Genomic DNA, 24958 nt, shown 5'->3' on the forward strand with positions numbered 1-24958 from the left:
TGTTCTTAATTCTTTCAATGGAGATGGAATTAAATATCTTAAATTCCTTCTTAACGCCATCCTATACTGTAATCACCTGTAAGAAAAGTAGCAGCTACATGATAATGCTGATAGTGCCATTTCAAATATTGCTGCCTTCTGTCAGAGACCAAGTGGCAGTAATAAAAAAGGCAGATTTAGGTGCAGAGCACTTAGTGCAAATTACTTTGCACTATTGTCTCTCTTGCTGAGATGAGGAATTTCCTGGGTTGCCAGCACTGAGTATTTTTCTATCCAGCTCCTGACTATTTTTCTATCCAGGAGGTGATGGAAGGGGTTAGGATGAGGGTCTGCATGGGCTCCATGTGCTCCCAGGTGGGTCTGAAGTCTGTACAGCAAACCCAGAACTCTGAAAACTGTGGACTAGAAGTGAGGTGAGGAATGGGAGATTTTGTGTCAAACTCTTCTTCCTTTTGTCTTTCATGAAAAATAGTCTAAAACTGGAATGGCAGCGTCAGCTGCACAAATGCTGAAGCACCTCAAAGATGATTTGACTCTTTCAACTTCTCTCTGATCTTCCCTATGTTTTTGTGCAGCTATGAGGGTTTAAAAAATAAAAATCTGGAATAGCCTTCAAATCTCCCCACTTGTTGGAGAAAGGTATGATAAATCCATTTAATTGTGCTATCCTCTTCTGAAGTGAGAAAGAGATAAGGAATTTTTCTAGTGTCTACAGAGAAGCTGTAAACAAAAACCACAAAACAAACAAAAAAAACCCAACTCCTTAGCTATTAGGATGTGACATTTCTGAAACACTTAAAGTTCAGATATCCAGGCAATGAGGTGGATTATTAGGCAGCTGCTGCTTAAATATCTCGAGTGGTGCTAATGCAAAAAATGTCTTGTTGAAAGGAGAACTGTTCTAAGGCTAAGTCTTGTAAGCTTCTTCAAAAATCTTACTACTTAGCTTTTCAGTTTCCTGAAGATTTTTTAAAAGGTATTCAGAACAGTAATTCTTCACTCTAAAGTGATTTGTATTTCAGATGGATTCTTCTCATTTTGGTTAGTTTAGAGCCTTTCTCATACTGCTTTTCTTTAAATTTCTTGTAATTAGATTAAATCATAAACCCCTTTAATTCCAGCAAAAATTAAAAAATTTTAATGCAAAAGTATTAGTCTACTGAATGCTCAGGCTTTGAATCAAATGAAGTTTCTTCCACAAATTTCACATGGCGGTAGATTTCATGTGACAGTAGTTCATACCTTGCCTGCAGAAATATGATCAGGTACCAAAAGTTTTTGATTTCTGTTCTCATATAGTTTAAAAAATGGTACCATGTAGCCAGCTGTGTCCTGCAAAATTATTTAGTTCTACTGCTGTTAAAACTGATGTCTTCTTGCTTGGACTTGTTCTGTTCTCAACTCCAGTGTGTTTAGCCTGTGCAGTGTTCCATAAAACACTGCTATAGGAAATGGTACTATTGCTTAGGTGTCCTTGTCTTAATGTTGCAGTTTCTAATACTCTTTCTACAGAAAATTTAGGGTTTGGAATATTTTGCAAGTCATAACAATCCACTTTTCTGTGACTACTGGAGTCACTGAAGCTAATTTTGTTTGTATCAAGATAACAAGTTCAGCTCTGAGGAGCCTAATTCAATACCCCATTTTCTCTACTCTAGCAGAGCATTTTTAAAGCAAAATGACACTGAATTCCATGGTAAACCCTGGAAAAAAGGAGTTCCCTTCTACCTTGTCTTCTACAGAGATTTTTTCTATCTGCAGAGATGTTTGTCTTTGGAAAAAAATATATTACCTCTGGATCTCTGCACTTTACTCTAAAACTTTCTTTGCACTGGATTATTCTTGCATTTGTTTAATTAGAGTGAGGTTTCAAGTTCCATTTATTCTAAAATCCTACTGGGGAAAAAACACTAAGAGCATTGATGTGGTCTTTGGTGTGTGTTGCACTTAACTTGTGACCTTTTTTGTATGATCACATATTTTTGCCCTTGTGCTCTCTGTCTGTGTGCTTATAGTAGTAGCTCTAAAATATTCAATCAGATCATGTCATATTGTTAATTTTTGTAAGGAAGTATCCTAATGATTACTAATATAGATGTGCCTAAGTTGTCAATCTGTTGTACAGAAATGCAATAACCATGTTAAGTATAGCAATGCTGGGTGTTTCTCTAAGTTACATTTTTCTCATATTGCAGAATACAAATCAAAGCTGTTCAAATACCAATACAGTTTGGGGAATGATAGTATTAGTTTGCTAGAAAATAACTTTCTCAATCTCATTTTGTTTAAATGAATCATTTTTCTTCTCTATAACTACTTGACTACTGTACAGCAATCACCCCAATAATGAAAGACATTTAGTCCTTAAGAGTCAAAGCAGTCTATTTCGTTTCAAAGCCATTTAATTTTGAAGTTCAAGAAAGTGAATCAATATCTTCATAAAAAGTCCCCACACCTTGCCCACTAGTCTAATTTAAATTGTTACACCAGTTTATAAAATACTCTGTAGCATACTACCTAATTCTTACAAGCTTAGTGTGCATAGTTACACTGAAATTCAGCAAACTTAAGTTGTAAAGAATTTTTACTTTAGCAAAGTAGAGCCATGTGCAGTAAAAACTCATTCTGAAATACAGTATAAAGCCTGTACTGCGGTAAGTAGCATAGTGCTCACCCCTAGGAAAGTTGTTCCTTTCCATAATATAATGTTGGACACGCCCAGATAACGGGGATAAACATGTTAAAGCTTAGCACAGAGTTCATCATATAATTACAGGAGCTATCTTTTTTCCCTTAGGAAATGGACACTCCAGAATTATTTTGCATGCTTCTGAAATTCCTGGTTGTGAACATCCTTGCACACAACACTTGGCATATTTCTGTTATGATCTGAAACATCTCTCCCTTCTTTTCTACAACTTGTGATTTCTTAATACACTGGCTGAATTGCTTTCCTCACCCTAAATGGAGTCTTAAAGAATATAGTACATTGCACTTAAGGGAAGGAAGAGTTGGGATTGTAAATCACTGCTAATAAAATGCTTTGGTGGCAAACAGGAGTGATACTGCAAGTAATATATTCTATACAGCTTGTTCAAAGACTAGCATTATAAGAGCAGTTTGCATTGCAAACAGCAATATTTGTGTCCACATTCATTCTGTATCATCAGTAGCTTGCCTGAATAGTGATTTAAAGGATTCATAGCCTATTAATTTGACAGTTGTTTGTTATGCTTAGTAGAAAGTGAGAGATTTTCTTCTCAGGTCACTGTTTTACGTATAATTGCTACGTGCAAGTATTTGAAACCCCTTATCCTTTAGAAAAAGATTTGAATGAGTTACAGCATTTAAATGATGGTTGGTATGTCAATAGTAGAGCTGTGAAGCTACTACAGTAAGTAGACAGAGGTGGGCGTTCCTTGATTTTTTTTTTTTTTTGAGAATATAAATAAGAAAAAAGTACTGTGCATAAGGAGAGTACCTCCTGAGATGGCATTATAATTACCATCCACTTGAACCTGGGTTTTCATTCTCAACTTGCACAAAGTTCTTGTAGTAAATAAGGACTGTGGCACATCACAGATCTAGGAACAATATCTGTAAATTTTTACTGAAGGGAAGGTAAAAGCTTACAGATTGAAAGAAATATTTTCTAACTTCAGACCAAACACTGAACGGACAAGGGAGACTGAAAGCCACTCTAGAGGTGGTGGCGAGACATTAGTGGGAGAGCATAACCTCAGGGTTACATAGGAAAACCTGCTACTTGCAAGGTAATACAGGCACCTTCACACAGCTATGTCCTCCAGCTGGCGGTGTTAGAAATGTCTATCTCCAAATGTAGCTTGTAAAAATAAATAAATAAATAAATTACAGTAGCTGTTATCTAATTCATGTTTGTGGAGTAACAAACTTTCACAGAAGCAGGCAGGCAGACACCAGTGAATATCCAGACATAATACTGCCCTCACTAGAAAGAATTGTTAATACATTTTGATTTTGTATGACTTGTTGAAGTTGATGAAGTATTCTGATGCTTGTGATTCTTGAAAGTCTAATTTTCTACTGAAAAAAATAACACAATATCCTTCTGATTTGAGTGTCTGAGAGCTGCTTTAGGCATGCTTTTGAAAGCAAGTTAAAGTTTTTTTTTTAGCTAGGAAGAAACCTCTTAACATTATGCATTTAAGATTTCCTCTCACTTCCACTGCAGCAACCTTTTCCCCCCACTGCTTTAGTGCATGTGCCTAGAATAGTATCATTCACAACACTTTAGTTCTTAAGTTTTGATTCTCTATCCCTTATTTTTTAATTTGCTATAACTGCTTTCAGAAAGTTGGTTTCTCACATTCTCATCAAAAGACTTTTGCCATTATATCTGACGTTTTAGTCATCATATTTAACTTGTTTTACCTGACGGGGGGGTCCAATATGGAATAATGCTGTGCTTAAAAAAGAATAAATAATGAAAAAAAATGAGAAGTTCAGGAGTTAATTCGTGAAGCCATTGAATAATTTAGTGCAGGTAACTTAAATGGGAGTTTAAAGGGCTGTTAATAATGAGTCCTTCAATCCCCAAACCTCTGCTACTTGTATCCAATATAGAAATACAAGTAGCAAAAGCTCAGTAAGGAATAGTGTTTTCTTTGTAAAATTTCACCTATTGCAAAATGATTTTTTCTTTTATCTTTTTATACTCTTCACACATTTTTAGAAGTATTAGCTCTCTAAGAATTGGTACTGTTTTCACCATCCCATATGGCTATGTAGCTGAAAAAGGCATTTAACTGAAAGATATTCCCAATATTTAATTGCAAAAAGCCATAGTATATTAATGTCTCTTCCACGCTCTCGCTGTTTTTCCATAAATAAGCTATTTTGAAATAGTATAAGCAAAACCATCCTATTCTGGAAAATATAGGATTTTTGTTGTGCAGATTTTAGAAAGAAGCACCTAATATACCTAATTCATGTTAAACTATAAACTTTCCCTACTACAGGTGTGAATGCAATATGCCTCTTTGGTATGAAGAGCTCAGGGGGTTTCAAGGAAATGAGTTGTCCTTCTTTGCTGGTACTGCTTCCAGCTCCTTACTAGGAGCTGGAAATAAAAGGAAAATGATACTTAGACATCCCAGGACTTCCTGACTGGAGAAAAGCAGTCCTTCAGCATCCTCAGTAGGGGTAGTGAGGCAGGTGAGGCTTCAGTGAGATAGACCTGGGCAGGGAATTTTAGCAAATAATAAAGATGTGATTTTATTCATTTGGAAACATGACAAGCTTTAAATTGCATCTTCTAAAAGCTCAGGGAGAAATGTTCAGGGTAACAGTCAAAAAAAAAAATGCTGGGGGAAGAAAAAGTAAAGAGTTCATCTGTATCTGTCTCATAACCTACAGCTTACATATTTTGTGCATCTGTTAGACTCATCCTGCGTAAGGAGCTTGTATCATTGATTTCCCAGGGCAGAGTGCCCTAATAACCAAGAAAACTTCTTAAAGTTAAGTCTCGCACTGATGTTGTAACACCATAGAACCACAGAATATTTCAGGGTGAAAGGGACCTCAGAAGGTCTCTAGTCCAAAGTTCAAAACAAAGTCAGCTCTGAGGCCAGAATTATTCAGGGTTTTATCCTGTCACATCTTGAAAGCATGTACGATTCCACAGTCTAGATTTTGCATGAGTAATATCTATGGTGCCAAAGACTGAAACTTGAGAGACTCGCACACAGGTAAATGGCTCACCATCATAAATAACAACAGAGTGCCAGGTGTAGGGGTGCTTCTTCCAGTGTTTTCAGATGTATTTTAAGAAATCATTACTTCCTCTGCTCTTGAAAGTGCTCACAGGTGTCAGAGTGCAACACTGCACTGCACTACATTTTGTCATTGTGTCCCTGGAAAAAAGAAAACTAGGTTTCAATGCTGCTGCATAATGAATCGCAGACGAATGTGAATTGTATCTGGCAGGTGGTGGTAGATTGAAAAACAAACAAACAAAAATACAATAGCAGGCAGGAGAAGGGGACAAGGCATTTTGCTGCAAAGGTAAGCTGCCCCCAGATGTCTGTCTGCCGAAGGGCAGGGGCAGGTGCCTGCATGGAGGCAGCCCGCGGCTGTAGCATGAGGCAGGCTCGTGGCCAGGGCTTCATGCCCTAACTTTGGGATGGTGCCCACACCGTTGGTTCGCGTTCACTGCACTGAAGGCCACCTTGTTCAGTGAATGGTCACCTACAGCCACGAGCACAGCTGCTGGGGCCTGGCTTGCTGCTGGCACTTTCCTGTTGCTTACAAGCCCTGTGCCCTCAGGGCTGTCCGGTGTTCTCTGCAAGCACGTGAACATTGCTCTGGTTCCTTGGAAAGTGCTGTGTTGGTCAAGTAACTGAGGCCTTAGGGTATAAATGCAGCATGCTCAATAAGGAAAAGGGAGGAAAGTGTTGTGTATATGAGCTTGGTCACAGTTAATTTTTCAGCTCAGTTATCAGAGATGGTTCACTTGATTTGACTTTGGCTTTGTTTCGTTTTTAAGTAGGTTTCCATGACAAACGCTTTTTCCAGAATCATTGAACCTCCCACAGAGCTATATTTCATGAGCTCTTGCTGCACACACCCTTGTGGCATTTAAAGGGCTAAAGATTTGTCCCTAATACTTACAGGCATTGCTGTTTGAATTTACTAGCGATAAAACTAAACTTGTCAAAAAACACCTTTGTGACAAATCATTACTCTCTGTTCACAGCTGAAGGCTACTGTGGTGTTTGCATATGCTAAACACCTTTCCTCATGTTCTTATAAAAATATTTTTTGTGTGAAGTGCAAAAGTAAATGAAATAAAAATGGTTGAATCCAGTCAGGTTAATTTCCTCTAGTTTATTCATAGACTTACAGAGGGGTTTAGGTTGGAAGGGACCGTAAAGAACATCTGGTTCTGAACCCCTGCCATGGGCAGGGATACCTCTCACTAAACCAGGTTGCTCAAAGCCCCGTCCAGCCTGGCCTTGAAACATATCCCCTATCTCTGATTTTAGAAGTAAAGTAACGATAAATCAACTCCTGCTTCCTAGTGGTCTGGTACATAGATCATGAAATTACTCAATCATAAAAGATTAGGAGTTTAGAGCTTAAAATTGATTTTTTGTTTCTGATGCAGGTTCATTCTGTGGGGTTTGCTTGCTCTGGACAAGCCAGCAAATACTTTCCTCCTGCTGCTGTAGATGCCTGTGCAATTTTGGAACATTTCTCTGTGTAGTGGCTGATTTGGCCTGTACAGTATTTGTGCATGAGACTGCATTGGGTGAGAATATTAGCACTGCTATATGGCCCTTGGATTCATGTCTAGCTGGTTCTGTAGGAAAGCGGAAAGCTAAGGTAGCTGCACATGTAAAATCTGAGACTGCTCTCAAATGATACCCATGTCATTTTTTTGAATCATCTCATCTGTGATTCTCTGTGCTGAGTTTGAGGTGGTTCTGGGAGAAGATGAGATGATGCTGTGCTTGGCTGTGTAGACGGGAAGGAGTAGGGCAGAGGAAAGGGAAGTTATAAGGGGATTGTCTAGGCTCTGGCAGACCACTTGAGTCTTAATAAATTATTGGGTAGTGTCATTAGTGTATTAGACATGATTAAATGTGTCATCTTTGCCCGTGTTTTACCCTTGCATGATAGCTGTTACAAATCATCACAAGATAATTTATGGCCATCTACCAGAAAACAAGTTCAGCTGGCGTTTGCAATAAAATAGCATGGGCAATGGCAGATGACAGATGAAGCAGAATGAATGGTTTGATTATTCATAAGGCAAGTGACCTCTGAAAAACAGAAGTAAAAAGCAGTAGAAAATACACTCCAAGCAAATAATGTGAGGCTTCAGGCAATGCAACTTACAATGGGTCAACCGGCAGTCAGAACACTCTGGTTTATGTGCTCTTGAATGTATTTTGGCATGGGGCTGACGGGCATCATCCTGCAGGGCCCTGCTCTCTACTGTGGAGGGCAGTGTATCTTGTGATAATATTTTGGAGAACACAATAAGTGAAGGACTTCTCCACTGTCCCTCAGCTCACCTATGCCACAAATGAACTGTGGGGCAAAGGAGGACCCAGCATCCCCCACGTCTCCTTGGATCTCCCTGGCACACCAACTCCCCTTGGTGCTCCAAATAACCCTTGAGTGAAGGAGCCCTTCTATGGAGAGAGAGGTGTTCGAAAGAAACTACCCTGTGCAGCCAAGCTGGAGCTAGTCCTTGTCTAGCTTTTAGCTCCTGAGCTGGATGCTTCACTATCTTCAGAGCAATGTAAAGACAAAAATATTTTGTAATATTTCCTCAGAAATAATATACTATTTGAAATGGCTTCACTGGCAACCTGGAAAAAAAATAGTATGTCAATGAAAGTTGAATGAAAAAAAGTAGCATGTGGCTTGTTCTGCTCTACGTGGCTCGTGCATTTCTGTCCTAATGTTTCCCATCTTAAATATATGGGTGTTACTGGTGTAATGTGTTGCTTTCATTTCCTGTTTTTTTGTTTGGAAGAGCTGTCTGCTTTTCACTTAGGAGGTTTAAAGCAATACTGGTTTTGCACAGTGTTTTGTAAAGTGTTGTACAAATGTCATAGAGAAAGATGTCCTAGTTTTAAGGAACCTTTGAACTTTAAAAAGAACTAACTAACTAATATTTGTGCCAAGTCACTGTTGTAGCTTCCATTTATGAGAAAGTCTGGAAATAGATGGCATGTGCTCATGCACCAAATTGAAGCTTTGCTCCCCAGATTTTTTTTCTTTATGTTTTTGGTTTATGTAGGTCTCTGCCTGTTAAGGTTTTTCAGAGAGGCTGAAAAAATGTGAATTTAATGTAACCAGTTCAGATAGTTACCTGAGGCTGCTAAGACAATATCTCCCAGGGAACGTGAACTTCTTATTCATGTATGGAGTGTTGCAGATAAAACTGACAAAATTCCCAAAAATTAATACTAGTTTTTCTAGGATGCATCTAATGGAAAATATTTCAACTTTAAAAGTATAAGCCAAATCAATAAATAATTGTGTAGGTATTTACTAACATAAGGTAAGGGATGGGGGTTTGTAGACTTGCCTTACTTTCCATATTTAAGCTAACATTAGGCATCCATATCAGAATATGTGATCCAAAATTAAATCTTATTTTAAGGGAAAGTGGTCTGTAGGTCTAAGTGCCTGTAGCACTATTTAAAATTAGGCAAAAGAAAGACAAAAGAAGGATAACAATTTATAGACATCTTGGCATCCCACCTGGCTGGCATTTATGAGAATTTTCTTTTTGTTCTTCAGTAAGAATGAAGCAAGGGAAATGACAGAGTTTATGCATATATCCAGGTCTCTTCTAGGAGGAACTCAAAGGATCTAAACATCTGTACGCATATTTACTAGCAGCATCTTACTCTTTCAAATTCCAGCTAGGTCTACCTTTCTAACAGTATCAGGAATCTTCCTTTTCCCCACCAAAACTCCCAGCAAAATGGCTCTAGTTCAATAATGAATAGGCATTTATTCGGGCTTCCTGAAAGTGCTTTTTCTGTATCAGGACTTCAGTAGTACTTGCAAAAATGAGACATTACAGCACAAGTCAGGAATCAGCCTTTCGTCTACAGTTTCAAATTGAGATTTTGGTCTCAATTATGCTGATGTAAATCAAGTGTAAGTAATGCAGTTTGCCTCCCTGCGTATTAGTATGAAGCTTGGATTTTAACTCTTTGTATTTCACCAGTACACATGATTATAGAAAATTTGATTTCTTTAGAAAGAACATGCATTAATATTGGATACATTTTCATGTTCTTACTCTTTTCTTCTGCCTTATGCTACGTGTAAAAACAGTGTCTTTACTTAAGGAAAAAGGGAAAACAAAATGGTATAAAACAAATCCTGTGCCATTATTCATGAAATACCTCTGGGATCTTGTAACTGAATGAAGAAATCTTAGTATATAGTAAGGTAGTTTCACTGTAAAAGTATGTTGATTAGCTTTCTATAAAATGACCTGCATGCATAAACAAGATCATTCAGTGTAAAGAAATACTGTATTCAATACTTGTCTCTGTTCATAAATACTTTAACTGTACTAAGTTTATGGGCTGTTTATGTACAGCCCATAAAATGCAATATTAATTCAATTCAATGCAGTTATGTTTGCATAGCATTTAAATATAGCTGTTGTCATTTTATTTAAAAACTGAGAAAACTCAGTTTAATGGTAGTTCAGTAAAAAAGGAAAACGTGTTCTCCATACTCATAAATCACCCCACTTTGATTTATTCAAACACTGAATTTGGCACTCAGGGCACTGGAGAAAACAACACTAAATTGCTTTCATTAATTTGCAGAAAGATTGATTTAGAAATTACAAATCAAAAACACATTATTTAGGTAGTGAAAAAGTCCATCTCCTCTCCTACCTCTCAAGCTCCTAGATATAAAAATTTGTTCTGACACCTAGTGAAGAAAATTTTAAATTACCCCATCTAAAACTAGAAGCATAACTTCTGTTTGGTCTCTAATGATAACTTACTGAAATTAGTGAGCTATTAGTGTGCATCAGTGTAGGAGAGAATTCCACAGCATTTGTTAACGTTTCACTACTGCCTAGTAGAGAGCTTTTGCAGAATGACAGACTTCTGCTTTAATAAAATACTTAACCTATTTAATAAGCTGCGATCCAATCCAACAGCTGCAGTTGGTCTGCAAACTGGCGGAGAAACTTGTCAGTTTCACTGTGCTTTGGATGTTAGCTTTATTGCTCAAGGCTGTACATCTGTCAGCTTCACTGGTGTACCTTATGGATTATGTACCTAAATGCACATCCTGTAGAAAGGCTTGGCTCAGCAAAGCTGTTCAGCTCATGTTTAAATTCACCTATGTGCTTTAGGGCCTTTGCTTTACATTTAAACATTTTTATCTTCATTTAGTGAACATTGTCACTGAACGGTGAGTCAGCAGAGGGGCTCCTGGGCTTGGCCAGCAGCAGCAGGCTCCCTGCTGTTTGAAACAATCAGATAGTGAAAAATGCATTAAAACAGGGATAAAACAATATATATGTATTATGTAAAAAAGCAGACAACTCATATGACTTGAAGGCTTTTCCTTCCAAACTGCTAGATACACAGAGAAATACATGGAGAATATGGTATCTGATGCAGTCAGCAGGGACAGGGACCAGATTTTTTCTGAATGGCTAGAAGGGACCTGTTACTTGTTTCTCAAGAACCATAAAATAAGAGGACAAAACTGTGCTTAAAGTAGCTTTCATAGAACTATATTCTATAGTAGTAGAAGCTGTATTGGTTTGACTGAAATAAGCTTGTATTATATGACAGGAGGGGTTGCAAAATAATAAAAGCTGATAAATTCATTGATCCTATGGCTTAGCCTTTTCCTTTACAAACAGTGGTCATACGATGATCCAATGCTTTCACAATTTCTTCATTCCTTTTTTGAGGCTTGAAGCACCTCAACTTAAAAGGCCTACATGTAATATTTAAGACAAGAGGGAATGGCCTCAAGTTGTGCCAGGAGAGGTTCAGGCTGGAAATTAGGAGACATTTCCTGTCAGAAAGAGCACTCAGGCACCGGAACGGGTTGTCCAGGGAAGTGGTAGAGTCACTGTCCCTGGGGGTGTTTAAGGAAAGGTTGGACGTGGTGCTTAGGGACATGGTTTAGCGGGTGATACTGGTGGTAGGGGTGTGGTTGGACCAGATGATCTTGGAGGTCTTTTCTAGCCTTAATGGTTGGAAAATTCTATGATTCTATGATTTCTAAAATGCTTCTTGTTAGTCTTGGCCAGATGTGCTTCAATAAGTTGAGTGATCATTCCAGAAATGTGTAAAAGCTGATATGAAAGCTCATTTCAAAAGAGCTGTGATTATCTGTAGAAACTCTGATTTCACAGCTACAGGGTGATACCCGTTTACCAACAAATGGGGTTGACATTTACTGTATTAATTTCATGGGCAACTGGCAAAATAAGCTTCAGGTGGAGTTGCAATGGGCTTCCAGATTGGTGGCATCTCCTGCCTTCCTGACCAGCACAGATACTAGCTTGTGCAGAGGGCTCAGCTGTGGATGGATGTTGTTTTTGTTGTTTTTATCCCTGTGCAGTAACAGAGAAAGTGTAGCCCTCGAGTGTTGTGATCCCTACCCCTGCCTGAGCAATGACGTGGTGGTGTGTGTGTAAATTGTCCACCTCGTCGGTGTTGTGAAGTTTATTTTGGTGTGGGGAATTCTTTTTCTTTTTTGATGTAAGTGAAGTTTGTGAAGATTGTGATAATTGTAAAGTGAGAGTATATTGTGATTATTCTTAAATATGCTTTTCACGGAGGTGAGGGGTGGAATGTAGTGGGTTTACGTGGCAAGATTTTGGTAGCAGGGGGCCATAGGGGTGGCTTTTGTGAGAAGGATCTGGAAGCTGCCTCATGTTTGGTAAGGGCCCCGTTGCTGAGCAGGGCTGAGCCAATAAGTGATGTTGTTTTGCGCCTCTGTGAGAGCATATTTAAGACAGGGAAAAAAAAAATGCTGTGCCACACAGCAGCTGGGAGAGTGAGAGTAGTGAGGAACAGCCTTGCAGGTGCCAAGGTCAGTGAAGAAGGAGGGGGAGAGGTGCTCCAGGTGCCGGAGCAGAAGTCCCCTGCGGCCTGTGGTGAGGACCATGGTGAAGCAGGTTGTCCCCCTGCAGCCCATGGAGTACCACAGTGGAGCAGGACTCCATGCTGCAGCCCGTGGAGGAGGCCACGGTGGAGCAGGTGGACCTGCACTGACGGAGGCTGCAGCCTGTGGAAGACCCCTGCCGGAGCAGATTCCGGGATGGAGCTGCAGCCCGTGGAGAGGAGCCCACGCAGGAGCAGGTGACCTGGCAGGAGCTGCCGCCCGTGGGGGATCCAGGTTGGAGCAGTTTGCTCCTGAGGGATGGACCCCGTGGTATGGACCCATATCTGGAGCAGTTCCTGAGCTGCTGCCTGTGGGCAGCTCACGCCAGATCAGTTCAGCAAGGACTGCATCCCGTGGGAGGGACCCCACAGCACACAGGACGAGAGTGACCAAGAAGGAGCGGCAGCGAAGAAGCGCTATAGACTGACCATAACCCCCATTCCCCTGCGCCACTCGGGGGGAGGAGGTGGAAGAGGGTGGATGGGGGGGAAGGTGCTTTTGGTTTCTTTCGTTTGTTTCTCGCTTCTTTAGCTTGTTAGTAATAGGCAATAAATCTAACTATCTCCCTATGCTGAGTCTGTTTTGCCCGTCACGATAATTACTGTGCGATCTCCCTGTCCTTATCTCAACCCTTGAGCCCTTTTCATCGTATTTTCTCCCCGTTCCTCTTTGAGGAGGGGGAGTGAGAGAGCACTTGTGGTGGAGCTCGGTCGCCCACCCGAGTAAAATCACCACACCATTGTGAGCACTTTTTGATGGGAGAATTTGGCGACGTATGTGTTGGGATAGGGTCATAATTAGAGTTAGGGCTAGGGTGTTTAGGAAGGATCAGGGATCTTGATGCTGCTCTTGATCCTGCTTTGCCATCACCTCCTGTGGGATGCTGGGCAATAGGATCTGCTGAGGCAACTCTCTGGTGCATGGAGGTGTCTGCAAGGGCCAGGCAACACCAGCCCACTGCCGGAGCAGTTCACTTCTGCAGTCTGGAGAACAGAAGAGAAATACTGTAAGAACAGAACCAGTCTTTTTTTTTTCAAATTGTGCATCTTAATTGAGATGGCAATAGTAAATAGGTATTTGATAATTGCTGGAAAAGGTGGCAGAAGCTGTGCCGCAATGGAGACGGTTCCTTGAGGGTCTCTCAAGTTTTGCAGCCTGCCCTGCTGCACAGCACTGGCTTTGTCCTGCTTGTCTTGCTGGTCGCTCCAAACAAGTTTTCCTCTGTTCAGAGGGAAACAGCTTTGTTGCTCTGTGGGTAAACCCGTAATGGATATTTGAGATCAAGACATTACAAACAAACTTAATCTGTGTGCAGGAATGTGCTCTCTTTTTGTAACAAGATCAGCGTGACCCAAAGTCATGATTTCCTGCCTCAGACAGCAAAGCCTGTAAAAATAAGTAAAAAGATGGTACTAGGGTAAATACATTCCAGTTCTCTATTGAATGGCAGGATACTACAGACAGATAAATGTAAATCTTTCCTATCAATTTGATATGGTGTAGTACTGAACAATAATGCTGAAAATGGTTTATAGTTTGTCCTATTTTGGTTAACGTAACTTTTTTTTATACAGTAAATTCTACTGGATTTTATATTACCTTTAAAGCTATGTTGCAGTTGCAAGACAATTGAAAATTCTTTATACTGATGCTCAATCTAAATATATTTAATTGTTATTATCAGAGTTAAGAGGAACAATCCAGTGACTAAATATTTACTATTTGAGCCATGGTGTTATCTGTACTGTAGAAAGCATCCTTAAGCAATATGTGATGAAAATGCTCAGAAAACATTCTTAAAACCCCTAAATGATTTTTTAAAATTAAATGGTTAAAAAGAAATCTTAAACTTAATATTTCAATATTGCAGTGCATTTAAAAAAATTGCTTTGTCCTAAGAAACAGGATGAATTCAAAGGATATTTTGAAAGTAGAGATGTACTTTTTTAATAAAATACTTAAACAGCTGTTTTGCATGCCAGTAATTTCAAGATTACAACTCATCTCAAATTTTTCAGTGTGTTTTTCCAAATATTAGCTGTCTTTGTTCCCCATGTAAAACCACTGGCCATGCTGAGTCCGAATGACACTGTGTGGACTTCAGTGAAATTATAGCTGTCTTCTAAATAATATAAATATTACTCAAAGGTGGGTTAATTTTCTTCATGTGGGGAAAAAAACGAATGTTTTAAAACAAGAGATACCATAATCATCTTAACACTTTCCAAAAGAAAAGAATGTGTGTTGCTATTTCACTGGAAACAGGATAGGTCAATAAAAAAAAAAACAACAATGCAAAATCCAAATTCAACTTCTTTAGCCGTTAAGAATCTATTCAGAACAACTTGCATAAACCTAACTGCATGATAGCTCCCTTACCTTCCTTCAAAATTTGTCTATGGCCCAAATTCTGTTGTATTGTAAAAAATAGGTGAGAGCTTGCTGAAACTAGCTCGAGATGAGCTTTACACCATCTGAGACCCTTTGATCTACCTGTATAGAAATCCTAGTAAATTTCTTCATACTGTGAATTTTCTGAATGAATTTGTATCCAGTCTCATTTGTATGCACTGAGGACACTGCAGAAGGACATTTAGAAAGCTACGTATTCTGAGCTGTCAATATTTCTGCCGTATGCCAGGCTGACCTTTTGGATGATAATCTTTGTATTTGTGGGGTGAAAAGAGATTGATTTTGTCGCTTTATTGTAATTACGCTATAATGTAGCAGTACTACATGCTTTTGAAGGGTATTCAGGAACTGAAATGTCAACAACACGAACAACCTTCCATCTGCTCCCAATTTAATCTGAATTGAGTTTCTGATTTTATAGGAGGTTATTTCTGCCACTGGCAGTTGAAAGGTGGTAATCAGTTAATCAAAATGCATTGATTGCTCTAATTATTGCATCTTGAGTAGTTTTTTTATGAATCTTAGTCACCCACAATTGAGTTTTGGCATATTTTGCTTTCCATCCAAGGCAAATCTATGGTAAAAAAACAAACAAACAAACAAAAAAACTTCATCGTGAATAGCTCTTTTACTGAAACTTAGGGCCACACCTACCACTACGTGCTGATGATGTCGCACCAGGCCAGTTATGTAAACTGGCTGGAAACCAAGCAGTAAAATCTGTTTGATTAGTAACTCTGCAGCTCCAAAGACACTGAGTATACTAGTGAATCAGTCTGAGGCTGTATTCCTCTGAGCACAGAATACTAGATTTAAAACAGACTTCTTTCCTGTGTTGACTCTAAGCTTTATCTGCAGTTTTTCATTTCAAAAGAACACATCTTCACGTTATTGTGTTAGTACTGCAGCATTAAGGCAGCTGAGGGGGGAGTGAGCAAGAATCTGTTTGCCTTTTATCCTGGGCCACATTTTAAAACTGGCACTTTTTTGTTACGTTTGTGGACATGGGTCAAAAATAACACTGCTTCTTTTCCATGTGCCCAGGTTAGATGCAGACTGAGGGGGCTAGTGGTTTAAAAAAGCACAGCACTTAGTGTTGAGGAAAGGCAGAGCAGAAACTTCTTCCAAGGGGATAAGTAGAAAATCAGAGAGGCTTTGCCTGAGTGCAGATGTAAGCCCACAGGAGAATGATTCCAGGTTTAAGGTCTTAGAAATACCGACCCTACTGAATAAACAGATGAGTATTTGAAACTAAGTTAGTAAATTGTCATGTATTGCTTCTGTCAGTAAAACCTAAGGATAAGGATTAAATGGTTGAATAGTAATCACTTTTCAGATATTGATGTTAAAGCATTTTATAGGAAAAGAGCACATATAAATAATCAAATTGTGTATGTTATAAGCATAAATGCCCACTTAGGAATGTGTAAAAAAATATGTATCTGGAAGGTTCGTTTCAGTGGTCTTTGGATGAAACTTTTAGTGATGCTGGTTTTGGGGTTAGGAATCTGATGGCTTAGTAATTTTTTTATTATTATCATGAGAGAAATGCTACATGGCAGTAATGGGCTGGGAGAACATAAATTTAGCACAGGCTATCAAATATAAACCAGATCAATCATGCCCTATCTGCAATAATTACAAAGGGTACTAAAAGGTCAAAATCAAGTCCTGAAACAATTAGCAGACATCAAGAGTAAACCATTTGTTCACAAGAAAAAAAGCTCTACAATTTAATGACCTATCCATAGATAAATATCCATTTGCCAGAACAAGCTCAGCCATGAATTACATAAGGGTGCAACTCCACCTTGGAGACCAGGGACTGCTGGTCTGATTCAACATGACAGTGAGAACAAGGAGCCAGAGCTGGTTGTCTAGACTTTAATGAGGCAGTCTGTCCATCGATATGAAGTTTGAAAGCTGAAGTAGACTTAATGCAAGTGTGGAATAAATGGCAAACTTGCAAAGCCTCGTGTCTGTGGAGAGCAAGGAAAGATGAATAAAGTGTGAGAGCCTGTAGAGAAGGGGTTAAGTATGAGAGGAAGGAGGAATGAATCTAATGTTGCCACAAAAGTTGCATCCATTGAAGATAAACCTGACAGGTATTTGCCTATGGATAGCCCAAGGGTAAGTAAGAGAGCTCAAAGTAGTGAGGCAGATAAAAACTGAGAGCTGCCTTGGCCACTGGAAAATGGTTCTACCCCTGCTTTCTTCAAGGTGTGGTGAATATGCTCATCTTGTGAAAAGGATGATAATTTCTGCTTTGAAAATGTGTATCTTAAGGTTGCACTGAAATCAACCAGATTTCTAAGTATTAAGCATGTGGTAAGAACTTCCACAAAGGACCAGAGTGACTTCCTTATACTGCCAATTTATGATATCTGTTTTCAGGCCTGATGCTTGGTAGATCCTGCTTTGCATGGAATCATGATGATTGAGGACAAGCCAGTGAAAAACGTGTAGAAGAGCAGAGGACTGCCTTGCTATGCACCACTTTGTATAGTTATTCTGGAAGGGAAAATGCTAAAAGCATATATGCTCTTTAAGTGATGGGGAGTACCAAGTACAAGTTTCCTTGTGGCTTCATTGAAAAGGTCTCTTCTAAAAGCTGTGAGCCTTTTACAAATATGGAAAACTTGAGTTAAAATTACAAGGGCACTGTAAGTCTGAGCCGTGTGTCTTATCTGACACAGTTCTGCAAGACCTGCCGGACAGGTGAAGACTTGAACCTGTGAAAGGATAGAGGATCACTGAAATAAAAATTTCCTATTTATTAAGAATCAGAAAAGTAAATACTTGATAAGATTTGGAATCTGAAACAAGCTTTGCAACAAGCTTTTTTTTCTTCGGATTACAAGGAACTGTAAAATTACCTTTGTGTGCAAGAAACATTATTGAAAAAACATTCTGGAGTGACAAAGTGACCATTTCAGATGTTTCTGCATCACCAACAACAATAATTTAAGGAGCTACAAATTAAAATCAGAGGAGAAATCTAGATGTGACACACTGAAGATTTGGAAGTGAATTTTATTAAAATTATTTGAAATGTCTAGTTGAAAATCATTTGGAAATTATACTGGACTCGGACAGCTTGTTTGACTTGAGCTCCTTCCTAAGACCAGGCTTCAATTGAGTTTGGAAATGAGGAGACATTTCGTCTCAGAAAGAGTCGTCTGGCATTGGAATGTGTTGCCCACGAAGGTGGTGGTGTCACCGTCCCTGGGGGTGTTCAAGGAAAGGTTGGACATGGTGCTTAGGGACATGGTTTAGTGGGTGACATTGGTAGTAGGGGGGTGGTTGGACCAGATAATCTTGAAGGTCTTTTCCAACCTTACTGATTCTGTGATTCTGATTTCAGAGGAAAATGCATTACCTTGTTGTTTTCCAGTTTAGCAGGTGTGGTTTCAGGTGTAGCCAGACAGTCACAAGCTGTAGAAGTCTCCCACATTGATCATGTGTAGGTGGATGGTACCAAAAACTTCAGTCAGAAAATTATAAATAATCTTTTTAATGTACATCTGCTTGTAGATACAACTGATTATTCAGCTAGATTAAATATATATATATATATAAAAGTATGTATATGTTTTGCACCCAAATGGAAACATGGCACTTTTCAGATGGTTTCTTGAGCTATGAGGGCCAGTCCTCTCCTCCCCTTGTTTTCAGCACAGATTCTAACTTTGAAAGTGTTTGTTTTTTTAATTTAGATTTGAATTAGTGCTTCACAGAAACTCTTCTTCCCGTGTGGATATCATCGTGTTATTAAAACATCTAGTAAGTTATTGATATGGTTAAGGCAGTACTGGATAGAAAACAGAAGGCTGACATTTAAAGTTGTATACTAAAACCCATCCTCAGGCCTTTTCCTTATAAAAGCAAAGTTGTCACAAGACTTACTGTTCACAAATCTATGTTGCTATTTATTGCGTACTCTGCCAATTAAAAGGAACAAGCTATATTCCTTGTTGCCTGCAAAGGTAAATCCTCCATCTGCCTAATTCCACGAACCTGGGCTAGATCAAATACTTCCTGAACTAAGCTCACATCTGTAAAATAACCCTCTCTTTACATACGTGCAGGAAGCTGGGATATTTTAAGTTAGGCAGTGGAACAGGCTCCCTGTGAGGTGTTCCTTGAAGACAAGGCACAGGGGAACTAAGCATCTTTAAACATCAAATCTTGAGATGAGAAGCCTCAAGCAACTGTCAACTGCCCTAACTTTCATTCCTCCTCTTATCAAATATTGAGCTTTAACCTAAGCAATCAAGCCTATTTTAATTCCCATACTTACAATTTTTGAATGGCAGTGTTTTTGAAGAGAGACAGTTCATCAATACTTATTGTTGACAATTTATACAATCTGACAGCTTAACCCAGATCAAATTAGCATTGGTAGCTTTGGGAAAAAAAAAAAAAAAAAAGAAAGAAAGAAAGAAAGAAAGAAAAAAACAGGAAAAAAAAGAAAAAAATAAAAAAAATAAAAAAAAAAAGTTTGCTGATGCTTCACTGGCAGAGACATTCATACAACCTCAGCTTTGTCAGAAATATGTCATTGCCAATGGGACACTTGATAGTTTAATATTTACCTACCGGTAGGAAAGAATCGCATTGACCAGACTTTCTTGAACTGTGCAAATGAAACCTGTCACCTGCATTGAGCACCTGCAAATTAACAGGCTTGCATAACAGCAAGGAAGATTGTTTAATAATAGAGATGGTGATATGCTGAAACAGGTGAGCTATGGAGTTTGTGAAGTCTCAATTATTTTGATCCTTTAAAAGCAGCTTAATGAATTTGTCAGAAATGACAAAAAAAAAAAAAAAAAGAGTTGATTTTGCCTTGGAGGGAGAAGGATACGTTAAAGAATCCTCTGTGAGACGTCCCTCCTAGCCTGGAAGATCCTTGCTCTAGGCTAAAGGAAAGCAGAACTGGTATACACTGGCCATGCCTTCTGACCTTGCTACCTTGGAGACTCACTGCTGAGTAAGTACATTATTACTTCCGACAACAAGATGTAGTAGCAGATGTCCCTGTGTCCCTGGGGGCACAAAAAATCAACCTGTGTTATTTTTACTGTGCAGAATCAAATCAAAACTGTTTTTCTTCTGTTGGCCTAAAGCCAGCGATGTAACTCTGCATCCTCCTGCTCCAGAAGCAGGTGGAGCCTGGACCTCTGTTAACCTGGTGCTGGGTACCAGCCAGCATCTCTCCCTCACCTTCCCTTTGGGCAGTGTAACTCAGTCTAAGTTCTCCTTTTTAATGTGATTTGTGACAGAAATTAGTTTTCTTCACAGATTCTGTGTGGAAAAAAATACCAATGTTTTCTATAGCTGCAGATACAGTTTTGATTTTATGTTGCTTTTTAGAGCCCGAATTGTCAAACATCTGCTCATTTACTTTTGAAATGTATTAGCAAGCTATAAAAATAAAGGAGAGGGGGAAGTAATCTCTGATACCTTTGGTGAGTGATGCATAGCTGAGAGCACAGATTTAGAAACTGAAGCTTTAATGAGTTCTGACTCTTGACTTAGTGGTCTTAGAGATAACATATATTTACCAGTAATCTATTACAGGGGTATTGGATATGTTTGTAAAAGGATTCTCGAAAGCTGGATACAAACCTGTGAAGTTGTCCCATTTGTGATGTCTGTAGGCTGATTCTGAAGTAAGTGTCAATAAGGTACAAGGAAAATTGGTCCTTAGACTAGATATTCTGACAAAATTGGACAAGTAGGAGGAAAAAAGGTCTCCTGCACCTTGCTTTTAGGTTCAGCCAGGCATAGTTTTCAAGTACTATTAATCTCTGTTACGATGGGGTATATAAAATTCCTCTCTGATAGCTCTATTGCTTAACAAGTTGACCTTGAAGCAAAACATGTTTATCGTCTTCTCCTCCTCTGTCTCATGCCTTTTTCATTTCTACCTTCCATTTATTAAGACTTAAAGCTAATATACTGGGCTGAATTTACCAGTGTACTCTGGTTGTTTTGTGCAGCCTTGGTGATGCAGGAGAACTGTAAACTTATACCAGCCAGGCTAAGTCAGTTTTATAACCTCTGAGTATTGCCAGAGGAAGGCAAAGCAGCTGGAGTGCATCAGTGAATACAACCCACTATTTTAAGTTCTGAACTGTTGTTAGTGCACCTAAGTGTCCTGATAAATATTGGTTAAAATGATTTATAATTAGTTAATCTTCCTTCACCTAAAAGCATGCACTAGGGAATTTTGTCTTTCCTGAAAAAAAAAACTGAAAAAGAAAGTTTGGTTTGTTCTCAAGACCTAAAATTGCTCTTGGTTTTTAATAATATTGACCTGGGGGGATTTGCATGGGGAGAAAGCAATTATAGCAATTGCTTGGAAAGAGCAGTTCCTCCCTCCTGCATTTCCTCATCCATCTGGTTCACAGTTCATGGTCTTTTTATCTTTTTGGTTTGCCTTTTTTTAAAGTACTAACCATAAGACACTGTTATCTTCCTCCCACTGCCTGCAAAACAAATGATAGAGCTCTTGGCTCATCCTGTTTCTTCGTGGAAGCCTAATTGAGTAGCATACCCACCACACTGTGCTTAATAGCAGTTTCAGTAGAACAGTCAAACATTCAAAGGCCTTGCTAAGAGGATTTGCTTTGAAGGGGAGCTGAACTCTCCTCCCATTCCATCCTGATGCATTTTCTGGTGGTCACTGTGGGACATCTCATTGGGATGCTCAGGCTTCAGCTGCTTAGCTTATCTGAGGATAAAGAGGAGCTACGTCTCAGGGACAGCAAGTGCAGTGTCACAAGCACTTGAAAGATGAGTTTGATCTTTGGCTCCCACCATACTGATGGGTTTGGGGAACACCCTGCACCCCATGATTCCTTGAAATGCATTACTAGAACTCCTTTTTGCCCTGCAAGCAAGTTATTCTGTGACTGGGATGAGGACATGCTATCCCTTCCTTAGGGAAAAATGAGTCCTTAAACTGCTGATGTGAGAACTTTGTTTTGGACAGTATTCTAAGTAGTTTATCAAGATGAAATTGGTGACCTCTGCAGTTTCTCTCTCCCCATTTCAATAGAGTTGCTGTACGTATTTATTTTTTTTTTAATATTGCTCTTACATGAGCTAGTCTGTACCTTAAAGAGGCCCCATTTTCTTTACTTTTCACCCACAGCACTTAACCTCTTGTAAATGGCACTGGCTATTATCATATCTTTTCTAGCACATTTTTTGCTGTGTCCTTTTTACAGTTGAAATTAGAAATGAAATTACTTAGAAAGCGATATATCCTCTACTTCAGAGGAAACCCAGTGTTTGAGCTATGCTTACAAACAGAAAAAAGTAAGTGTATCTTAAAAAGCAAGCGAAACCTCCACTAACTTATTTTTTCAGATACAGGAAAATAAAGCAACCATTAGGGAGTTGAACACTTCAAAATTTCAGACCTGTTCAAAAGTTTGTCTGATGTCCTTGGCCAAGGGAAATGTTGAGTTTATATATAAATAGGAACAACAAATCATTATGGTTCTGCTAGACAAAAACTGCAAAATGCTAAGCATTGTTAATTTTTTTTCTTGTTTAAGAAAAAGGTATTATAATCTGAGTTTTAAATTGGAAAGATTGGTAGATTTCTCTTTCTTTATAAATGAATAAATGTCATCCACAATATTGAATATTTCAGGGGTCTGGAGGTTTATGATAATAAGCTTAAAAATCCCAAATTGTCTCATCTATTAAGGAACTCAAAATTGCAGAGATTTATTTAAAGTAATCCAAGGATTTGCTGTGAGAATAAGGTGATTTCTTTGTCAGAGATGTTTAATTCAGAGTCTTTAGAATATCCAAGATTTCCAGAGTTTTGTAGCTGTACCTTTTACACATGTAGATATTAGAGGAATTTAATGCAGCTTCTTTACTTAAAACAAATCAAGATTTTTATAGATTTTTTATTTGCCTTAGAAATGTTGACATACTTTCTGTATTTAAAAGTAGACGTGACTAAAATCAAGGCAGATCATAAGTTCCGGTAGGGTTTAGCTGTGCTTGTGTAGTTCAATTCTCATATTAGATTTTGTTTGCTATTTTATTACAATTAATATTCAGCAGGTTTCTGAAGTGCACTGGAACTTACAGAGTCACAGAATCTTTACGGTTGGAAAAGCCCTCCAAGATCATCTGGTCCAACCACCCCCTAACACCAATGTCACCCACTAAGCCATGTCCCTAAGCACCACGTCTAACCTTTCCTTGAACACCCCCAGGGATGGTGACTCCACCACCTCCCTGGGCAACCCGTCCCAATCCTTGACTGCTCTTTCTGAGAAGAATGTCTCCTAATTTCCAGCCTGAACCTCCCATGGCACAACTTTAGGCCATTCCCTCTAGTCCTATCACTAGTTACCTGTGAGAAGAGGCTGACCCCCAGCTCCCCACAACTTCCTTTCAGGTAGTGGTAGAGAGCAATAAGGTCTCCCCCGAGCCTCCTCTTCTCCAGACTAAACAACCCCAGTTCCCTCAGCTGCTCCAAACTACCGCACAATAGTACATAGTACATGTTGTACATGTTATTACACAGCAGGAAGGAAACATCCCATTCTGTTATACTTAGACTGAATTTCTACAAATCCTAAACAAATTAGTGGACTTCATCTCACACATACGCTTGAGAGAACAGGCAGGTATACTGTTGCCCACCCACAGCTGAGACTGTAATGTAAATAGGCTCAAAGGCTGCTAATGATTTGTCTCTGATCTTTTTTACCCTGTAAAAGAAATCAGAGCTGCTTGACTTCACAAATGTGAGACCTGAAGTGAGGTCTGTTTCTTCTGAATTTGTGGTACTCATAGTCATTTAAGAATATATACTCATACAGGAGGCTGACTGAATCTGGGACACCTCAAGGAAGGTTTCTTGGTTTTTAAGCTTCCCTGTGAGCTACCCAAAGTGAGGCCACAAATCCTGGGAGAGAGGCGAGGGGAACCTGTGCTGCTTTATCATTTTTTGTTGAAAGGTTATAAATAAGTTGAGAACTGCAGGAACCATTTTGAGTAATGATGGCATTATGCATGCTGAATTTCCTAGGTGGCAAACCGCATGCAGAAGATCAGTCCCATCCTCCAGCTAGCTGTTGTGGCTCCCTGTTTGAGGGCTTCTTCTGGTTACAGTAATGGAGACTCTAGTGGTTAATGGCAGTGACTTAGAGTAGGAGTCAGACACCAGCTATCACCTTGTCCTGCAGACATGTCTCCCAGGTGGCAAATTCTCCCCTGGGATTTCTTCAAGCCAGGTGACTGGAATCAAAAACTGATTTTGCCACAGCTCCTGACTGTAGCTGGTGCAGTCAGTGACCTAGTCAAGCAGTTGCTGGGCAATGGTACGCAGGTAGTTTAGAAATAACTGGGGCAGGTGGACCACCCTGTGTATTATTTTCACCCCAAATTAGTTTCTTGAGCAATTGAGAATACCAGGCTTGATCTCCTACACCAAGAAGGTAAGGAGTTAGCCCATTGAAAAGAATTTGTGATTCCTTTCTTCACCTATCCTAATGAAGTCCTAGAAATGCTAGAATGGCCCAGAAGATCCCATTTTGGACAGATCAGCTTTGGTGATAACTGCCAATCGTGTTTGTAATTGATGACAAGCTTGTAAAGCTTCTGTGCTATAAACAGATAGGCCTTTTCTAGCTCTTTAGCTGAGATCAGTGCTGACAGCAACACTGGAAGCTGCAACAAGGCTTACTGCTGCTCTTGTTACTCTATGAACCTTGCCAACACGGCTTTCTCTTCTCTTTATTCTATTGTTTTGCCACGAGCTGGAGAACAGCTTTATGGTTCTGTACAATGGGGACGAGCAAGTATGTTTTCCAATGTAAGCACAACCACTTTGTAA

At 39.2% G+C, this 24958-nt stretch overlaps 1 long non-coding RNA gene across 8 annotated transcripts in view; it reads left to right on the forward strand.

Moving 5' to 3' along the window:
• Window positions 1-24958, forward strand: part of LOC310882736 — a 216791-nt gene that overhangs the window by 136002 nt on the left and 55831 nt on the right. The window lies entirely within an intron of this gene.

Source organism: Anser anser (assembly GCF_964211835.1).
Source record: "Anser anser genome assembly, chromosome: 1".
NCBI classification, from domain to species: Eukaryota; Metazoa; Chordata; class Aves; order Anseriformes; family Anatidae; genus Anser; species Anser anser.